Source organism: Ambystoma mexicanum, chromosome 10 (genome assembly GCF_040938575.1).
Source record: "Ambystoma mexicanum isolate Mex_15411 chromosome 10, UKY_AmexF1_1, whole genome shotgun sequence".
Taxonomy (NCBI): Eukaryota; Metazoa; Chordata; class Amphibia; order Caudata; family Ambystomatidae; genus Ambystoma; species Ambystoma mexicanum.
Window position 1 is genome coordinate 1,195,949,461 of NC_090932.1, and position 18,882 is coordinate 1,195,968,342.

The following is an 18,882-nucleotide window of genomic DNA, read 5'->3' on the forward strand; positions in this document are numbered from 1 at the left end:
TGAATCAATGTGTAATTTCCATGCAAAATGTTAATATGGGCTTGTATGTGCTGGAAATTTGGAAACCATTTTTCCATATATGAAACATGAAACCTAATCACTTATCATTTAGCAACCGTCTATGCTAATAGCATCATACATGATTATATAGGAGTGTTTTTCAGTACAGCATTGATTTATGTTACAATTTAATTATATTGCCCAAGTATATGATCTTCAATATGATATACATATACATTGGGCCTCATTACGACCCTGGCGCTAAGGGATTACCGGTACCGGTAAGGGTACCCGTACTGGTAATCCCTTAGCGCCTGATTACTAAATCCCTTTGCGGGTTCCCACCTTAACGGCCGGTTTTACCAGCCGTTAAGGAATGGACCCGCAAAGGGACCTTGGTGCTAATTACGGTACCGCAATTTGCGGTACCGTAATTACCGCCTTCCCCATTCCCTTTGAGCCCTATGGGGCAAAAATGGGAATGGGGAAGGGCCATGGAGGAAGGGGGAATTACCGCCCACCAACATTGTAATGGGGTGGTAATTCCCCCTTTCTCCATGGCGGAGTCGGTAAGTTACTGGCATGGACCATGGTGCTATTAGCACCATGGTTTTCTGCCTGAGTCGTAATGAGGCCCATTGTATTGTTTACATGGGTTATCTATCAGTTTATCACTCACAGAAGGCATTGTCGGTCAGTGGGTGAGATGCAGAGAGGACAGTGAAGCACACAGAGAAACACTGGTAAACCCAGGGAGAGCAAATGGGTTACCAGGGTGCTTCAATGTGAAAGAGCCCAAAAAGAGAAGGCAACATTATTAATATAGAGACGAACATTGCTAAAAGCTTAAGAGAAGGCAATATAATTGATATAGACAAGGAGATTGCAAAACGCATAGGAGAAGGCAATAGAATTGAGACAGACATTGCAAAAATCCTGAGTGAAGACAGTAGAATTAACACAGAGCATCCCAGCCTGAATTCAAGATAATAGTCCCATTACGTTCAGGAAGATAATTTTTTTTCAAGGAAAACACCCTATCAAAATTATCTACCACAAAGGTGTTCCACCATGATTCACAGGGATCAGAAACACCTGATAAACCTAGTGGGAACAGGCCAGCTACAGAGAGCAAAACAAGGGTCATATTTCTTACTGTACTCACACGTCCTCCCTTAAATCAGATCTATTCCTATGATGAATGTAGTCATCCAATAAAAAATTGCCTCTCTAACCAGATTCATATCTCTACCATATTACCGGTAAAGCCACCTAACCGGGATGGGCAAAGTAAGGAAGCAAGAGATGAACCATCTTTTACAGGTGTCCTTTACCCCCCACCTTGAGAGATGAAGTCAAATTAGGAGGATAACTCAGAGAGATATCTCCCTAGAGGGAAAGAGAATAAGCAGAGGAAAATATCTAACAGGTTCCTTTATACAGCGGGAAACTTCCTAGCAAATTCCTGTAACCCTAGAGGGGTGATATATATATAGGCTCATCTGGATAGAGGAAGTAAGGGTTGAGCCATACAAACAAAACTACTTCCCTGGGGGTTAAAGACGATAGGAGAAGAAATAATAGGCTGTGTTTATGGCTTATTGAGAAACCACCCACAGATGCAAATCCCTGTTACCATCCTAGGAAAATAAGTATTTCTGACAGCAGTAGCAATCCCCAACTTGCCAATACAGATGGTTAGAGGGAGTGGCATACCACAGTTCAACCAGTGAGTCGCACAGGTGGCCCAAATAAACTTGAAAACCAAACACATGGACCTATCTATGAGAGAGAACCCATTAGCCTACAAGTGGAAGAGACACTGGGCCTCATTATGACTGCGGTGGTAAGGGGTTAATGGCACCGGTAAGGATGCCGGTGCCGTTAACCTCCTACCGCCGCATTCCGAGGTCCCTTAGCGGGTCCCACTAAGGCCGGCTGGTTTTACCAGCCGCCCTTAGCGGGAGCCGCTAAGGCGCCAGGGAGCTAATAACGGCCCCGCTGTTTGCGGGCCCGTTATTAGCTCCTTCCCCATTCTCATTGAGCCCTATGAGGGCTCGAATGGGAATGGGAATGGTTTTCAGAATGGGGACTTACCGGGTCCTCCAAGGTTGGAATGACCCGGTAAGTCCCCATTCCGACTACCTGGACCAGGACACGGGTTTGGAGGCAGCCATGGCGCTAATAGCGCCATGGCTGCCTCCAAACTCATAATGACTGCCACTATCTTATCTCTTTGAAGACAGCAATATAGATTGCTGGTCTCTTCAAGAGCACACAAGGAGGAGAGAGCCAAAAAGAGTAAAATTCTTACATTCCCTTCCTTTGGAGGACCAACTAATCAGCATCTTAAAGGCAAGGGTATGTGAGGAATCTAGCAATATTGTCACTGGTTCTCTGGAGGGAGGTTTCCTTTCCATGGCCAGGGAAAGGCAGAAGTGACCTGACACTGATCCTGTGGGTGGCTATCTGTGGTAGGATCACTTAGGGGAAGACAAACACCAGGGAGGCAAGAGAAGATTAGATTTAAACAGCTCTTCAGTGGTAAATCCTAGTAACACCCAAGGGCTTTCCACACTCCTGTATGGGTTATTGTAATGTGGATGCTGAATTCCCAGCTTTTCTGACCAACCACATTATGCAACGCCCCCCTTTCTAGTACTGAGACGAGGAAGAACTATAGAGTAAACAGGATGACCAAACACAGCAAACCAACGCTGCATTCTATTTGTTGGAAACTACTTAATAAGATTGGGACATTTAAAATGCAGAAACCAAAGAGAACAGCGAGAGAGAGATGGAGCCTGCCATGGCATCCAACTTGTTTTGATGCTGTTTGGCACACCGGAGGCGAGCAGAGTGCAGAACGCAGCTCAGAAGCTGACAGATACCATGTGCAGCGAAGAGAAGTCCGTAGAAGTTTGCCACATCCCTGTCACAGACAGCGGGAGCTGTCAGACACATAGGAAGACCACGCAGGAACGAAGTGGCTCACGGAAGGAATTGCTGGTCCGCAGGTGAGACGCGGAGAGGATAGAGAAGTGTGATTAATACTGAAGACACCCAGAACCACTGGTAAGCCCAGGGAGAGCACATGGGTTCCTGGGGCGCTTCAAGGTGAACATCGTGTTACCAGGGTGCTTCAATGTGAAGGAGCCCAAACAGAGAAGGCAACATAATTGATAAAGAGACGAACATTGCAAAACGCTTAAGAGAAGGCAATATAATTGATACAGACACAAACATTGCCAAATACCTAGGTGAAGGCTATAGAATTTAGGTGAAATTGCAAAAAGCCTAAGATATAATTGATACGAACATTGGAAAAGCCAAAGTGAAGGCAGTAGAATTAACAGAGAACCAAACATTGTTGAAAACTCAAGTAATGACAGTACAATTCATACAAAACTTGTGGTGAAATGCTCAGTGACACAATACTGTAAAAGTGTTGTTTCTTGGATTCAAGAGAGAGTGAAAAGAAAGGGAAGCAGCCCTGGCAAGATAGTGAACCAGGCGAACAGTGAGTCTTGGACTCACACCCAATTAAGAAAGTTGTGACAACCTGGCAGGAGAGCAATCCAGGTGTGGAAGGAGGAGTGATACGAGAGGTGATACAAGAACTACGAGAAAACAAAGGGGTTAAGAAGCCCACTTTGAACACAGGGAATAGTAATCAAAGGGGAGAGCCATAGCCTTTTGTAGGGATAATCGACGATACTCTGGCAGGAGAGTATACCAAGGAGAGAAGAAGGATCAAAGTAAGAAAATATAACTGCTGATGCAGAAAGGGAAGAGCCTTACCCCTTTGAGTAATGAAGGAAACCAGAGAAGAAACAAAACAGTGAAACCCTGGCAGTAGATAAACCAGGGGAAAGAAGATAAGTGAATAAACCTGAAGTTGTGGGATAGTGACAAAAGGGTAAACCATACCCCTTGAAAGAGGAACGAGAGCAAGAAAGATAGAGAAACAAATATCTCAAAGAACTGTGACATTGAAAGCAAAGAGAAAGAGATAAAGGAAATCCTTGTGTCTTCAGAGTCCCAATGAGACCATTAAATATGTGAAGACTGAACGGATTCAAGAGTAGAATTGCTCCCCACCCTTTTAAATTGTGAGACAACAAGGTGGATAAAAAGAGTATTCAAAGCGAGAGTCAGCTCCTTCGGAAACATTAGAATGTTACTGACTTTTCCAGAAGTGTCAGGGTGATTGTGAGAAACCAGAAAAACATAGGAGAAGGGAAGATCCCTTTGCTGGTGGAACATTATTCATTTTCTTGTTTGCACATTAGAAATATATGTTTGGAACTTCAAGAATAAGCTGTACGTTTATAGCTCAGAGAAATCCCCATTTTCACCTTGTATTTAGTTTAGCAGTGAAGGGTCTGCTTAGGGTTTTAGACACAGGAATGAGGACGCTTTATTTGTTGAACATCCTGACAACAGAAATTCATTATCTTTGTTGAGGCAGGGAAACCCCTCCTTGACCTAGGGACAGGTAGGATTTCCCCACCCCTCTTATTATTTTGACAATAAAAGTACTATTTCAAACTAAAAACCTGATAATGTGCCGACTATTACTCTTGATCCCTTACAGTGGATACTGTTTCTATTTTGCACCTCTTTTGGAAAAATTGCTCTGAGGCTTTTATGCGCAAAGCTGCGGTCAGTGTAATTATTGGCGACATCTTCCAAAAAAACATGCAATTATTAATGTCCTCGTGCAGTATGCTAATTTATGCCACTCCTGGGATGGCACACTGAGGCATGCTTTGAAAGTAAAAAGGGGCTTATTTCCCCTGAGGCTTGCAGTCGCAGTGACATTTGTCATTCTAAATGTGCACCGGTGACTATTAAAATGTACAAACATGGGGGGTCCTGGGAGTGTCTCTGTACCAGCCTATATGCCGGGTTAGAGTCTCAACCAGAGTCTTTAGTTCACCATCCTTTCACAGAAGAGAAATGTCCACTACATAACAGTCTTTGTCCTGCCCAAGGGCAGTCCAGCACCGAAATGCCAGGCATTTCACTTTTGAACAAGAGTACTAACAGCAGCCCCAGACATGTGTTTGGGCCTGATTGGGCTTCGTCAGTGAGGTGGAGCTGTGCCTCTATAAGAACAGTGATCAAGGGTTCCATGTCTGGATTACCCTAGTAACATAAGGTGAAAACCGAAAGCTACTTAAATGCACAACCCCCCCTTGTTTTTTGAGTATTAAAAAGTGTCACATGAGATAAGTGACAAAAAGACATTGGGCCTCATTACACGGACGTCGGTGGACCAAAGTGCTATTAGCACCTTGGTCCATGCCGGTAAAATACCGGCACCGTCTTGGTGGAAAGGGGAATTACTGCCCTATTCCAAGGTTGGTGGGGCGGTAATTCCCCCTTCCCCCATTGCCCTTCCCGATTCCCATTTTTGCCCCATAGGGCATAATGGGAATGGGGAAAGTGCTAATTACAGCACTGCAAATTGCGGTACCGTAATTAGCTCCCTGGTCCCTTTGCGGGTTGGTTTTTAACGTCTGCAAAAAGCAGGCGTTAAATTCTCCAACCCGCAAAGGGACCTTGTAGTAAGGCGGTAAGGGTTTACCGGTACCGGTAAAATACCGGTACCGGTAAACCCTTACCGCCTACAGCGTAATGAGGCCCATTGTCTGACCAACGTATGTAATAACACCCTCAATCACATTTCAGTAGAAAAGCTGTAGTACTAGTAGTGTAAAAAATAGTGTACGTTTCAGACAACCTGGCACCTTCATGCAACTATCACATTAAAATATAAGTTGTCCCTGCACATGATCACAGACAATTATTAAAATGTCAGTGACACTCATTTTATTCCCCACCTTATTTGTTTGAGGGAGGGAGTGTAGGGAAGGTAAGGTGCCCACCTTCGGTTGTGGGTGGGCAGGATTTTGTCAGTATGGTACATGGCCTTTATTTGCTGCATTTTGTCAATACACTGTACCCAAAATTAAGAAATTTCTCCAATAACTCAGCGAACTCCTCCGGTATGCAAGGACCAGAATACGGAGCATGAACTTTTGTTCCACAAGAATGGCAGTACATGGTCCAGTTCTGCTCTGTGTCAGGGTGCCTTATCAAGACAATCATTGGTGATAACTCTACGTTTCCAATAGGGGTAGAATAACGCAATCTACTGCAAACCATAATTTCGATGTAACCGCTCCACTGCTCGAAACAGTGCCTTTCATAACTCAATATTGCAGAGTATAAAAAAAGCCATGCGATTGCTCAGCAGATCCAAACATATTATCACTCCACAGCAGTCTTTCAACCTGCAGTGCTACCATGCACGATGTCTGCCTGCCTTAGAACCCGTCCCCTAAGTTTTAAGGAATTCATTATGAAATGTGTATCTCGTATTCAAGTCCATGAGCGCCATGAACAGTGCATTATCAAACGTAAAGTTGCTGTATGATACAAATACTGCGTACAGTCTCGTTCAATGGTTCCATGTGTTAAAATCGCTGTTTACACAGAAATTTGCGGCATAAAGGCCATGATTTTGCCGCAGCAAAACACGTAAAGGATGCAGGGGACTCCCCAGCAACCCCCAGACCCATTATACCATTTAAGGGAGCAGGGTACAACCCCCACCCCGCGCTGGGGTATACCTTTACCGGGTCAAACCACAGCATTTTTGCTGCGATTTATTGTAAAGGCAACATTTTTCCCGCGATTTTATTACTGCATACCCATTCAATATGTCGCGTAGGGAATAACACACTGTGAACACTCAGCGCTGATGATTTGGGAGGCCAGGGTGTGAACCACAACACTATTTTATGTGGCATGCAGAGTGCTCCTCGACATTTGCACTGGAGTAGTGGGCACAAATGGTTTTTCCATGGCTTGCGATATATGCCTTCCGAACCCTAGAATATGCACATTCATTTGATGTGCTGAATGCATTGTAAACACTTTTCTGTTTTGGTAATTACTGTGGTTATTACTCAATGATACTAGCAACAGGTGTGAACTGAAAATGTTCTGTGCAACCTAGACATTGTGATAGCCACATTATAACAATGCCCTCAAAAATATTTATTTTTTACCATGCTTGCATTTAGTATCTGTTAATAAGTAAAAGAAAAACAGACCGGGCCAAATGCACTAAATGTGTCTCGCAGTGAGCAATCACCAGCTATTGCTTTGCTGCAAGAGAGGCCAGCTGTCCTTCACATTATCAAAGAGGTGCTAAATTTGGTAATTCTCAAATCGGCATTTAACGCATTTTTCATAATCGCATTTCCTGTGTGGCCATGCTGTGCTTCAAAACAGCACTAAGTCTGATACTTGCAAAAAATTGACCACATGAAAATGAGTTCCAAAAATCACAGGCACTGAGCGCTATGCGCAGTTTCTTCTATAATCTGGCCTCAGGACATCATAGGTCTCATGAAGTAACTATTCATAACAGTTGCCAGCATTTTCTCACAATTATATAATTCCCTATCACACAACTTATTTACAATCAGTCACCAGTTGTATTTATTTATACATATAATATGCACATTCACGGCGCCATGGCGTTAATACGTCATCTGTGATCCCATACGTGATGGCGTCTCTTGGTATATGACTTTGCTATTATTAGCAGATGCAATTACGCATGCAGCACGCACGCGGTGCCAAAGACGTAACGGGACGGCAGGAAACCCTGTAGATTATCTGTACATTCCATTTGGGAACTAACTTGATGACATGTCCTATTTCAAGCTACATTAACACTAAAATTAGGTTTAGGATCTGCTGTATTCATATATTTGAATCTCCTTTAGACCATGAAGGAGGATAATGAAGAATACTTCTAACTCTGTGCCTCTGCTGAACACAAATATCTGATAACACAACTCATGGACTGGTGAGTTTTTGCATGACTATATTTAAATATATTATTTACCAATTCAGGTATACCATTATTAGCAATCACAAATGTGTAATATATTTATAAGTCATGAGGCTACAAATCTACCTCAGGTAACAATAGGATAACTCTCAACCAAACATCAATAAAGAAACTAACAAGATTGAGACTTACAGTAAGAATTCTATAATACTCTCGTTAATTGCAATTTTTATGATGAATATATTAATCACAAACTGTGGGATTGTTATGCTCATCTGTCATGTATTCTAATTATATATTTTTTTCTCCATTTCTTTCCTCTCATACTCCATTCCTTCTCATTCTTTTATTTTCAAAAAAATCGTCTTGTCTTTTTATTTTAATCATGTAGTATGTCATTAATCATAAACCGTGTTGTGTGATATTACAAAGTTGGAGAAACAAGGCCATATATGGATCACTACAGCCTTGAAAAAGCCTAACAGGGTGAAACACATGTTGGATTAACTAGTGATTTGAAGTACTATATTTTCACAAGACAAAGAAGCATGGTTTAATTTGTGATTTGAGGTTGTTCAACTTCATGGAAATATGGGGATAGACAATGACTGTAACTAACTTGATTGTCCAATGAAGGACTATATATGAACTGGAAAGCCTTATTGTATTTATGTTGATATATTTTCTATGACTATGACAAGCATGATAAAAAGATCTGGTTACTCAATGAGGCATTCCAGCAGACTGCAAGTACAATATCTGATTAACAGGAGTATTTTTTGGGCACTGTTGTTTAGATACTATAAGTCAATCGTTGTTGATATCACTAGCATCAGACATTTGAGAGATTAACCACATAAATTATGTATCAACACATAGGAGTTGAGTGCATGAGTCTTGAAGCAATATTAATCTCGGCCTAAACAAACACATCTGAGGTCATATGTCTCTTATTCAAAGATCATTATAAGTGACGCAATAATCGCTGCCTGGTAATTCTTTGTATTCAGGTCCCTGGTAGGTCACTAGTTACAATGCCGTATACATAGGTTGAGCCCCATGTTCTTTGCCTCATTTACTTCTTTTAAATCAAACATTTTCTGGGAAATTACTTGATTTGATAATGTTGCTTTGTAATTTAACACACATTTACTTTGGATTAGCATTAAGAATTACAATGATGTGGGCTTCAGGTTTCACTACATAAGTGGTTCAACATTTCCGAATGAGGGCTTTATTTTGAACAATCTGTAACATTACCTTGGTTCATTTGCTGCTGTTTAGTTTGTTGTTGACCATACGTTTTGTTTCTCCTCTGATAAAGGAGAACCGAGAAAGGCAGTAGCAGTGGGTATTTTACACCCCAAGAAGTTGCAGATCTCCTCACTCATTGGGGATTTTCATGTCCACATATTAGCTTTAGAGGGGTCATCAATGATCCTATCTTAGAGGAAAACAACCCCAGTTGTCTTCAGAAACGTTTTAATGTTATTTTGCCACTGCATTGGGAACTTACTCCCCACTGGGAGGGAGAGTCTCTCAGAAAGCAATGCTTCTCTAACTTCTTTCACTAGAAGTGTTTTGGGTCAAGACTTGATATAAGAGTCAAGCAGGCTGTTGGGGATGTAAAGATAGCTATTCTTTTGAGAACCAGATGGTTCGCTTATTTGGTCTGACCTTAGCATTCAGAAACCCTGGATACCACACCGTCTGTGCCTCGGGATTGCCTTCAAAAGGGAAAGCCAGGAGGCAATATTTGACCTTTCCCTTTAGAGACCATCGACGTAGCTCTTCTCCACCTAGAAAGTGTATTTGTATATGCATTTGGGTTTATATCGCTCAAGCCTAGCTAAGACGAAATTGAGCACTGTGCGAGTAATTTGGGGTTCAATGGAGGAAAGGTAAGTTATGATATGGTATGATACAGCATTTATAAAACACCTGTACACGAGTTACAGGTTATAGTAGCTTGCACAACCTATACTACAGGGATGTTTAATACCTAGGAGCATTAGGTCTGAAAGTGACACAAGGTAATCTCAAAGAGCAGGGTCTTGAGTTCCTTTCTGAGATGCAAGAGGGCTGGAGTAGTCCTGATTGCATCAGGCATGGAGCTCCAGCAGGCTGAGGCATAGAATGAGAAGGTCTGCTTCCTGGTTTTCTCTTTGCGTGCCAATGTACTGTTAAGTCCCACAATAGTCTGACTCCTAGAGGAGCACATCAACTGAATCTGTGGGTTTTGTGTCTACATAGACTCATGTTTGTGCTGTAGTTGCCTTTTATGTGATGCAAGTCGTTTGGATGAGTATCCTGGCTGAGATGCATAGCCAGCATAATTCTCTTAGGATAAGAGAGATATGGCCGCATTTTTTGATCCTCTCACAAGTCTGTTAGTGGTTCATTGAATGACCATAAGGTGAGGTTGAGGGTCTCTTCACACCAGTTGGGAGGGTGGCTCACCCTGATTTCTTCCAACTGGAAGAATCAATTTACAGACACTTGGGCATGGGATATAGTCCAAGCAGATCATATGAATCGACTTCTTCAGCATTCTTTGAGATTCTGGTGTCATATTCACTCTATGATAAGGTACCAGGTCAAGGGAGAACTTTTCAGATCAGGTATCCAGGCTCAAGTAGTTGGTGGCCCCCATTCCTCTCAAAGAACACAATCTAGTTATGTCCTCCAATATGTTCCTAGTATGAAACACTCAAGAAGTTCCATTCCACCATAGTTTTTATGAGGGTGAACAAGTGGTCAAAGTCACATCTTTTAAGTTGGGGACTTAATGTTATGATCTAGCCAGAGGAGCATTTTACCTCTGTGGACTTAATGTATGTTTAGTTCCACATCCTGGTACAGGCCTCTCACCAGAGTGTTCTAGAGTTTCCCCCGTGGAGAGACAATTTAAGATACAAGCCCCTCTCAGTGGTCTTAAATCAACTCTGAGGGTCTTATTGATGATTGTGACCCTTTAGTGTGTCTGTTTCATTCAAAAGGGATCATGGTCCATCCCTAGATGGAGGACATGTAGGAACGTGCAGAATTTGTCATCCAGGCACAAAGGGTATGAGGGGTGTGCTCCCTTCTCAAGAAGGTTATGTAGCACCTACAATTTGATGCCAAGGTGTGGGAGGAGGCTTCTCCCTACTCTGTGTGTAGTCTAGCTCCAGACTCACTTCGGTTCCCTTCTTTCTGGATGGTGTGTACCATTTCTCAGTGGCTGCAAATGATTGGGGAAATTACGTCCTGTGTGTTCCGCTGAAACATCTGGTGAAGCACATTGTAGGGTGTTGGGCTCCAGCGTCCTAGGAGTATTCTGTGTTGATTGATGTCCAAAAAAATTTCAGTTATCTTTTCAGAAGTATCTGAATCCGGCAAACATGCAGAGTAGAGTTGATCTGAATTCCTCAACTTCTGTACTGGAGACCAATGATGCCATAACCAGGGTATTCAGAATCTTTAGTCCCCATGGGAGACATATAGGTTTTTCAGATGGGAGGGAGAATTCAGCAATCCACAAGGGGCTTCAATACCTTTCCTCTCATCTGCCATTGTAGTAAGGAGAGACAACATTTGCCCATTTTGTGCATCTGCAATTGCGAGGAGGAACATCACATTGTCTTGTGAAAATTGCTTCCATCTCATCTAAATGGGTGAAGACTCATTGTCACTCCCAGGGTTGCTTACATTTCTGGAATGGGGGAAGCCCTGGAGGAATGTCTGAATAAGATCTTCCCTTTCTCCTTGAAGGTCTCTCAACACCCCTGTCTGTTTGATATTTGCATTTGTGGCCAGTCTGGTATACCCAATACACATCGGTCTGAATTCAGCTAGTGTTGTTGCTTTTCACACACTTTACAGAGTATGGGTACCCTCAAGTTTGGCGGATGAAACCATTCTGCTTAGGTGGCATCCTTCTATGCTTCTCATTTTCCCTTTGTTGATAGGTTTAATATGCATCTTCAAAGCCTTCTTTGCAGATGGAGGCCAGGGTTGTTGCTTGTGCATATCCTGTAGTGGAGATGATTCTTCCCCCGTTGGCCTCTCCCCTTCGAAGGTCAGATTTTACTCCACAGAGCCTCCTCCGACCCCATTTGACCACATGTCAACATGACCACTGACTACCTGAAGTCTGAACATAGAGGAACACAGAAGAAGGGTATTAGAAGAGGAGCTGTGTCCCTTGAGCAGCCCTGGTCTCTCCATCTCCTCTTTCGCCCTTTACTCTGAGGGCCTATATGCTTGGCATTGGGCCTCCTTTATAGGGAGGTGTTCCAGGCATTATCTGGACTCCCTCCCTCTTGTGATCCTCCAACAGTGTTATATTTTCTTATGGGGTGTTTTCCCTGCGTCTTTCCTAGCCTCTTTCAGAGCTCACTTGGCATCTGCTAGGATAGTTAGGGTGCCCTGAGCTACCATTTATGCTATGGAATGTTATGTTTCTATGTTTTTCCAGGGTTAGGGTCCAATACCTCTTTCCTGCAGAGCATCTTACTACAGTTATCAATGTTCTCCAGTGAGCCCTCCTTTTGAGTTATTAGGCTCAATATCCTTTAATCATCTACCTAAAACATTATTAAGCCGATTCATGGAATAAATGTGCGCCGAAAATTCCCGCGCAGAGGTGCCAAACGTGCGAATCGCAGTAAAAGTGCGAAAATCGCAGTGCAACTGCGAAAATCGCAGGGAAACCAGCGCACATCGATTCATGGAAGTCTGTGCGCGAGAAAAATATCGGATGTGCGCTGAAAAAGTGCGCGGCGCACGCCGGCGCACAGGTCATCCAAAGGCGTGCGCCACGGCCGCTGCAAAATCGCACATAGCACGGCGCACATTACAAAAGTAGGCGGAACACGGGGCGGAACACTCGGAATGGGGAACAACGCGTGAAAATATGGGCGTCACGGGGGAAGTACAGGAGGCAAGTGCGCGGAACGCCCACACGCTCGCCTACAACTCGTATTCATGGAATCGAATAGGGCAAACCAGCACAAGGTCAAAGACGCGCACAGGGCCAAACAAGTACGCCACAAGAAAGCAGGCGGTAGCGTCCCTGCGCCTGAAATAAATGTGCGCCAAAATGTGCGCTAACAAAAAGCACCCGTATACAGCTATGATGAATGATCCATACAGTGGCCCTCTAGGACAAATGAGGTGCAAAGGGGTACCGACAAACACGGACACCCGCTGTGTGAAAAATAGCGTGTGCGTGTATTACGGGGTTCACGGGAAGTTCCACAGGCGATTGGCCTGGGCACGTGTATTCCGGGGTGCGCGGGAAGTTTCACACGCAAATTTGCAGGGTACGTGTATTTCGGTGTGTGTGCGTGAAGTTCCACACGCAATTTCAGCAGGGTACGTGTGCTCCGGGTGCGCAGCAAATTCCACACGCGAATCCAGCAGCCTACGTGTATTTCGGGGGTGCTGGGGAGTCCCACACGTGAATTGGCCGTGTGGGTCCTCCCAGCTGTTCCCTCTACACCCTCCACGGCCCCTGCAGGCGGCCCACACCACAGGGGACTACCCTGCACCCCTGCACATGTCCCGCAGGCAGCCCATCCACCATGGCCATGCCCCCCAGCCAACCCATATGTCACCTTGCACAACTGCCCACCAACGCATGTCTCCCAGCACCCCTACCCCCCTACATCCAGGGGCACCCTCCACCAGGCTCCCACTCATGTCTCCCAGCACCCCCACCCCCTAGCACTGTAGGGCACCCTCCACCAGGCCCCTACTCCTGTCCCCCTGCACCCCCACCCTCCACCAGTCAGGGGCACCCTCCACCAGGCCCCCACTCATGTCCAACTCATGTCTCCCAGCACCCCCACCCCGCAGCACTGTGGTGCACCCTCCACCAGGCCCCCACTCATGTCCCCCTGCAGCCCCACCCCCCACCAGTCAGGGGCACCCTCCACCAGGCCCCCTTTCATGTCGCCCAGCACCCCCACCCCCCAGCACTGTAGGACACCCTCCACCAGGCCCCCACTCATGTCCAACTCATGTCCCCCTGCAGCCCCACCTCCCAGCACTGTGGTGCACCCTCCACCAGGCCCCCACTCATGTCCAACTCATGTCCCCCTGCACCCCCACCCCCCAGCACTGTAGGGCACCCTCCACCAGGCCCCCACTCATGTCCCCCTGCACCCCCACCCCCCACCAGTCAGGGGCACCCTCCACCAGGCCCCCACTCTTGTCCAACTCATGTCTCCCAGCACCCCCACCCCCCAGCACTGTGGTGCACCCTCCACCAGGCCCCCACTCATGTTTCCCAGCACCACCACCCCCCAGCACTGTGGTGCACCCTCCACCAGGCCCCCACTCATGTCCCCCTGCACCCCACCCCCCACCAGTCAGGGGCACCCTCCACCAGGCCCCCACTCATGTCCAACTCATGTCTCCCAGCACCCCCACCCCCCAGCACTGTGTGCCACCCTCCACCAGGCCCCCACTCATGTCCCCCTGCACCCCCACCCCCTTGCATCCAAGGGCACCCTCCACCAGGCCCCCACTCATGTCTCCCAGCACCCCCACCCCCCAGCACTGTAGGGCACCCTCCAGCAGGCCCCCACTCCTATCCCCCTGCACCCCCACCCCCCACCAGTCAGGGGCACCCTCCACCAGCCCCCCACTCATGTCCAACTCATGTCTCCCAGCACCCCCACCTCCCAGCACTGTGGTGCACCCTCCACCAGGTCCCCACTCATGTCCCCCTGCACCCCCACCCCCCAGCACTGTGGTGCACCCTCCACCAGGCCCCCACTCATGTCCCCCTGCACCCCCACCCCCCACCAGTCAGGGGCACCCTCCACCAGGCCCCCACTCATGTCTCCCAGCACCCCCACACCCCAGCACTGTAGGGCACCCTCCACCAGGCCCCCACTCATATCCAACACATGTCCCCCTGCACCCCCACCCCCCCAGCACTGTGGTGCACCCTCCACCAGGCCCCCACTCATGTCCAACTCATGTCCCCCTGTACCCCCATCCCCCAGCACAGTAGGGCACCCTCCACCAGGCCCCCACTCATGTCCACCTGCACCCCCACCCCCCACCAGTCAGGGGCACCCTCCACCAGGCCCCCACTCATGTCCAACTCATGTCCCCCTGCACACCCACCCCCCAGCCGTGCGATTTGCCTGGGTACTTGTATTCCAGGGGTGCGCGGGTAGTCTCACACGCGATTCCATCAGGGTACGTGTATTATGGGTCCACGTGAACTTCCACACGTGATACCAGCAGGGTATGTGTATTACGAAGTTCGCGGGAAGTTCCACACACGATTGCCCTGGGTACGTGTATTTCAGGGTGCGCTGGAAGTTTCACACGCGAATTTGCAGGGTACGTGTATTTCGGTGTGCGCGTGAAGTTCCACACGCGACTGGGCCTGTGAGAGTGAGGTACGTGTATTCCAGGGGTGGGCGGGAATATTTACTCGCGACTGGGCCTGGGAGAGCGTGTTAAGTGTATTCCTTGGGTGGGCGGGAAGATTTACACGGTCGCCTACAACGCGCCAAAAAATAAAAGGACCAATCCTGAAACACGTACGCCAGCATGAAGCAGGCGCACGTCCCGCGCAGCATAAAAAAGTGCGCAAACAACAAACAAGCTCAGACGCCAGGATGAATATACCGTTCCTAGCAGCAGTGGCCGTGGGATACCGCAGGAGGAGGAGAAGGATAGTCAGGGCCAGAATCTTCACACCCAGAACCAGCCTATTTGGTATGCCTGATGACCAGGTGTATGGGAGGTACAGGTTTCCACCACACATAATACTCGACCTGGTCAGTGAGTGGGAGGATGACCTCACATCACCCACCCTGTGCTCCCAAGCACTCAGCCCCCTGGAGAAGGTCCTCAATGTACTGCACTTCTTGGCTACTGGATCATTTCAGCGGACAAGTGCCATAGTGGGGGGGTGTCACAGGCCACGCAGTCACGGTGCCTACACCAGGTTTTGACCATCATCACTGCACGCCCAACAGTCCGCAGGCACATATACCTGCCCAGAACACCTGCAGAAAGGCAGGCTGTCAGCCAGGATTTCTACAGGGTGGCACAATTCCCCAAAGTGCTTGGTGCCATTGATTGCACCCATGTGGCTCTACGTCCCCCCAGGGCATCTGAGCACATCTATAGAAACCGCAAGCACTGGCATTCCATCAACGTCCAGGTAGTATGTGATGCCAAGGGAATCATCACCTCAGTATATGCCAACTATCCAGGGCCCACCCATGACAGCTTCATTTACAGGATGTCAACCCTAAACCGGGACATGAAAGCTGGGCGGCATGGTGATGCATGGCTGCTTGGTGAGTAGAAATGCCACAGCACACGCATGCATGACAGATACAGAGTATTGCCAATACCCCACTAATGATCCCCATCACCACCTCCCCAGGGGACAGTGCCTACCCTCTGAGCACACACATGATGACGCCAATTCGGAACCCCATCACGCCTCCCGAGGTAAGATACAACACAGCCCATATTGCAACACGGGGCATAGTGGAGCGCACATTCGGAGTGCTCAAGTCACGCTTTCGCTCCCTTAACCGTTCTGGCGGGCAGCTGTTATACGCTCCGCCAGTAGTGTGCAGGATCATAGTGGCAGCATGTGTCCTGCACAATGTTGCAACACGCCGGGGCCTGGCTGTGGACATGGTGGTGCCCCCACATCCCCAACCACATGCACGCCCGCTGCGCATGGGAGAGGAAAGGGCACGGGGTGAGGCAGCCCGTACGCAGCTGGTGGCTAATTACTTCACATAGAAAGCACACCCCTGTGGAGTGTACACAGCCCTGGCACATACCATCTGACAATCAATGATGACTCAATCTGACAATTCTGATGAATTAAAAGACAGTCAACTGTCAGAACCATAGCAGCCTGAGATTGTTCATCTGGAAGTGTCACAATGTGTGAATCCCCACCTACACAAACACCACCAATGCAGTGTCATCAAAAGACACACTTCCATGCAGCAAAAATGAATACCCACTTGCCAAATACAACATGAGAACAGTGCCATGTCACCCAACCCCTCCCCGGCACGGCCACACAACACACCATGGCATGTCATGCAATGTGAGAGCAAACAAATGAATCCCCACTACATGCCCCAAGTGTCACCAACTACAGTGTCCCTAATGGAAACTGGCCACACATGAAATGCTCACAGTAATGCAGGACCAACAACACACATTACCAAATACTTACCAATAATACCAATCACCTACACAACCTCCACCTACCACAAACATGACAGTACAGACTTAAAAAATTGGTAGCCTCACCACCTGATAATGCCAGCACTTCGAACACTTCCAACTATACAGTGTTAGCGCCATGCAAGAGTGTTGGTGCACTGCTTACAACATGGACTCCAGTTCCAAAGTAGACCGCCTTGTGAAGACATGAGAAATGGACCTGCAAATTAGGAGGTTGAGATTGATGCAGAGGCACATATCAATACACCATGCAGTGTACAATACAACAATATGCACTAGGAATGTATACACAGTATTGACTACAGACTGCCCACACATCAAATGGGAGTCCAATGTCACCGTGTAAGTCAATGTCACTTGGGCACACCCTTTGCAAGCCCATGGAAACGGGAAGCAGGAGAGGTGTGTGTCACACAAACCCAAGCATCTGACCCAAATTCAGGACAAGCCTGCATGTGCCCAGCCACAATACAGCGTGTGCCCACGGGAGCCACACAAGGCAACACACTGTCCAAAAAATCAAGAATCAAAAATAAAAAAAAAAATAGAAAAATGGCCATTAATGGGCCCGGAGGGGTGGGGGAAGCCACCCAGGAAGTCCGAGGACAGGGTGCACACCAAAACCCACCTGTGTGGATCTTGCGAGAAAAAAAACACCTCCATGGGCTCATGGCCTGCACGGCTACCCTATTGTGGGAGAATCGCTGCTGTCGCTCTCCTCACCCTCTGCAGCTGCATCAGGAGGTGGTGGCACTATGGGAGGCAGCCCACGCAAAGCCCTAGTCTGGTCCTCCATGGCAGCAAGCATGCGGGTGTGGAAGGTCTGGTTCTGGAGGATAATTGTGCGTAGGTCCCCATGCAACAACTCACGGGATGCCCGGACCTCCTCCCTAGTTGCCTGCATCTCAGCTGAGAGCGTACGTGTGAGCCGCTCCATCTGCTGTTCTGTCCTCGTGTTAGCTGAAGCCTCAAGCTCAACCAGAGTTGCCCTGAGCTGACGGAGTTCCACCCTCAGGGCTTCCCTGTGGCCCTGGGACTCAATAGAAATGGCTTCCCGCAGAGTCTCCAGTGCCGCCCGCCTGTCCCTGTTGGACGCCAACATGTCCTCCCTGTGTGACTGGCTAATGGAGTCTATTGCCTGCTGTAGTTGTTCAATTAGCCTTTCTTGGGGGACAATGGAAGTGGCCACCCCATCCATGGCCTGAGCCATCATCTCAGTTGATGCTGCCTGTTGATTTGCCATACCGTATATGGATTGCTCCCATGCGGTATTGCCAGGTGGTGTATGGCCACCGCGTCGGCAGGCACCACACCTGTCTGGGGCAAGGTGAACTGCGCCTTGCTGTGCCGGCACTGCCTGTGGCTGCAGGACTGCATTCCCTCTCTGATCTGCTGGCCCAGGAACAGGATCAGATGTAGCGGAGTGTGACCCTGCATCCATAACCACCAAAGGCGGACCTACCAACACTGACATCCCCATTGAGGGTCCTACCCCTGGTGCAGGTGGGTTGGACAGTACAGAATCCCTCCCAGAAACACTTACCTGCGACGGCACATAGGTCTCATCATCCGAATCGACACCTGAATAGAGCTCGGGGGATGTGCACCCAGAGACACCCCTTGAGATGACGGCCTGCAGCAAGTGTGGGTTCTCACCCACCACCACACCACATCCCTCACTGGTGCCAGGTCGGGCCTGAGACCCCTCCTGGGTCTGCACCATCTCCACAACCCCAGCTGTATCAAGTGCGTCATCCCCTGCAAAGACATGA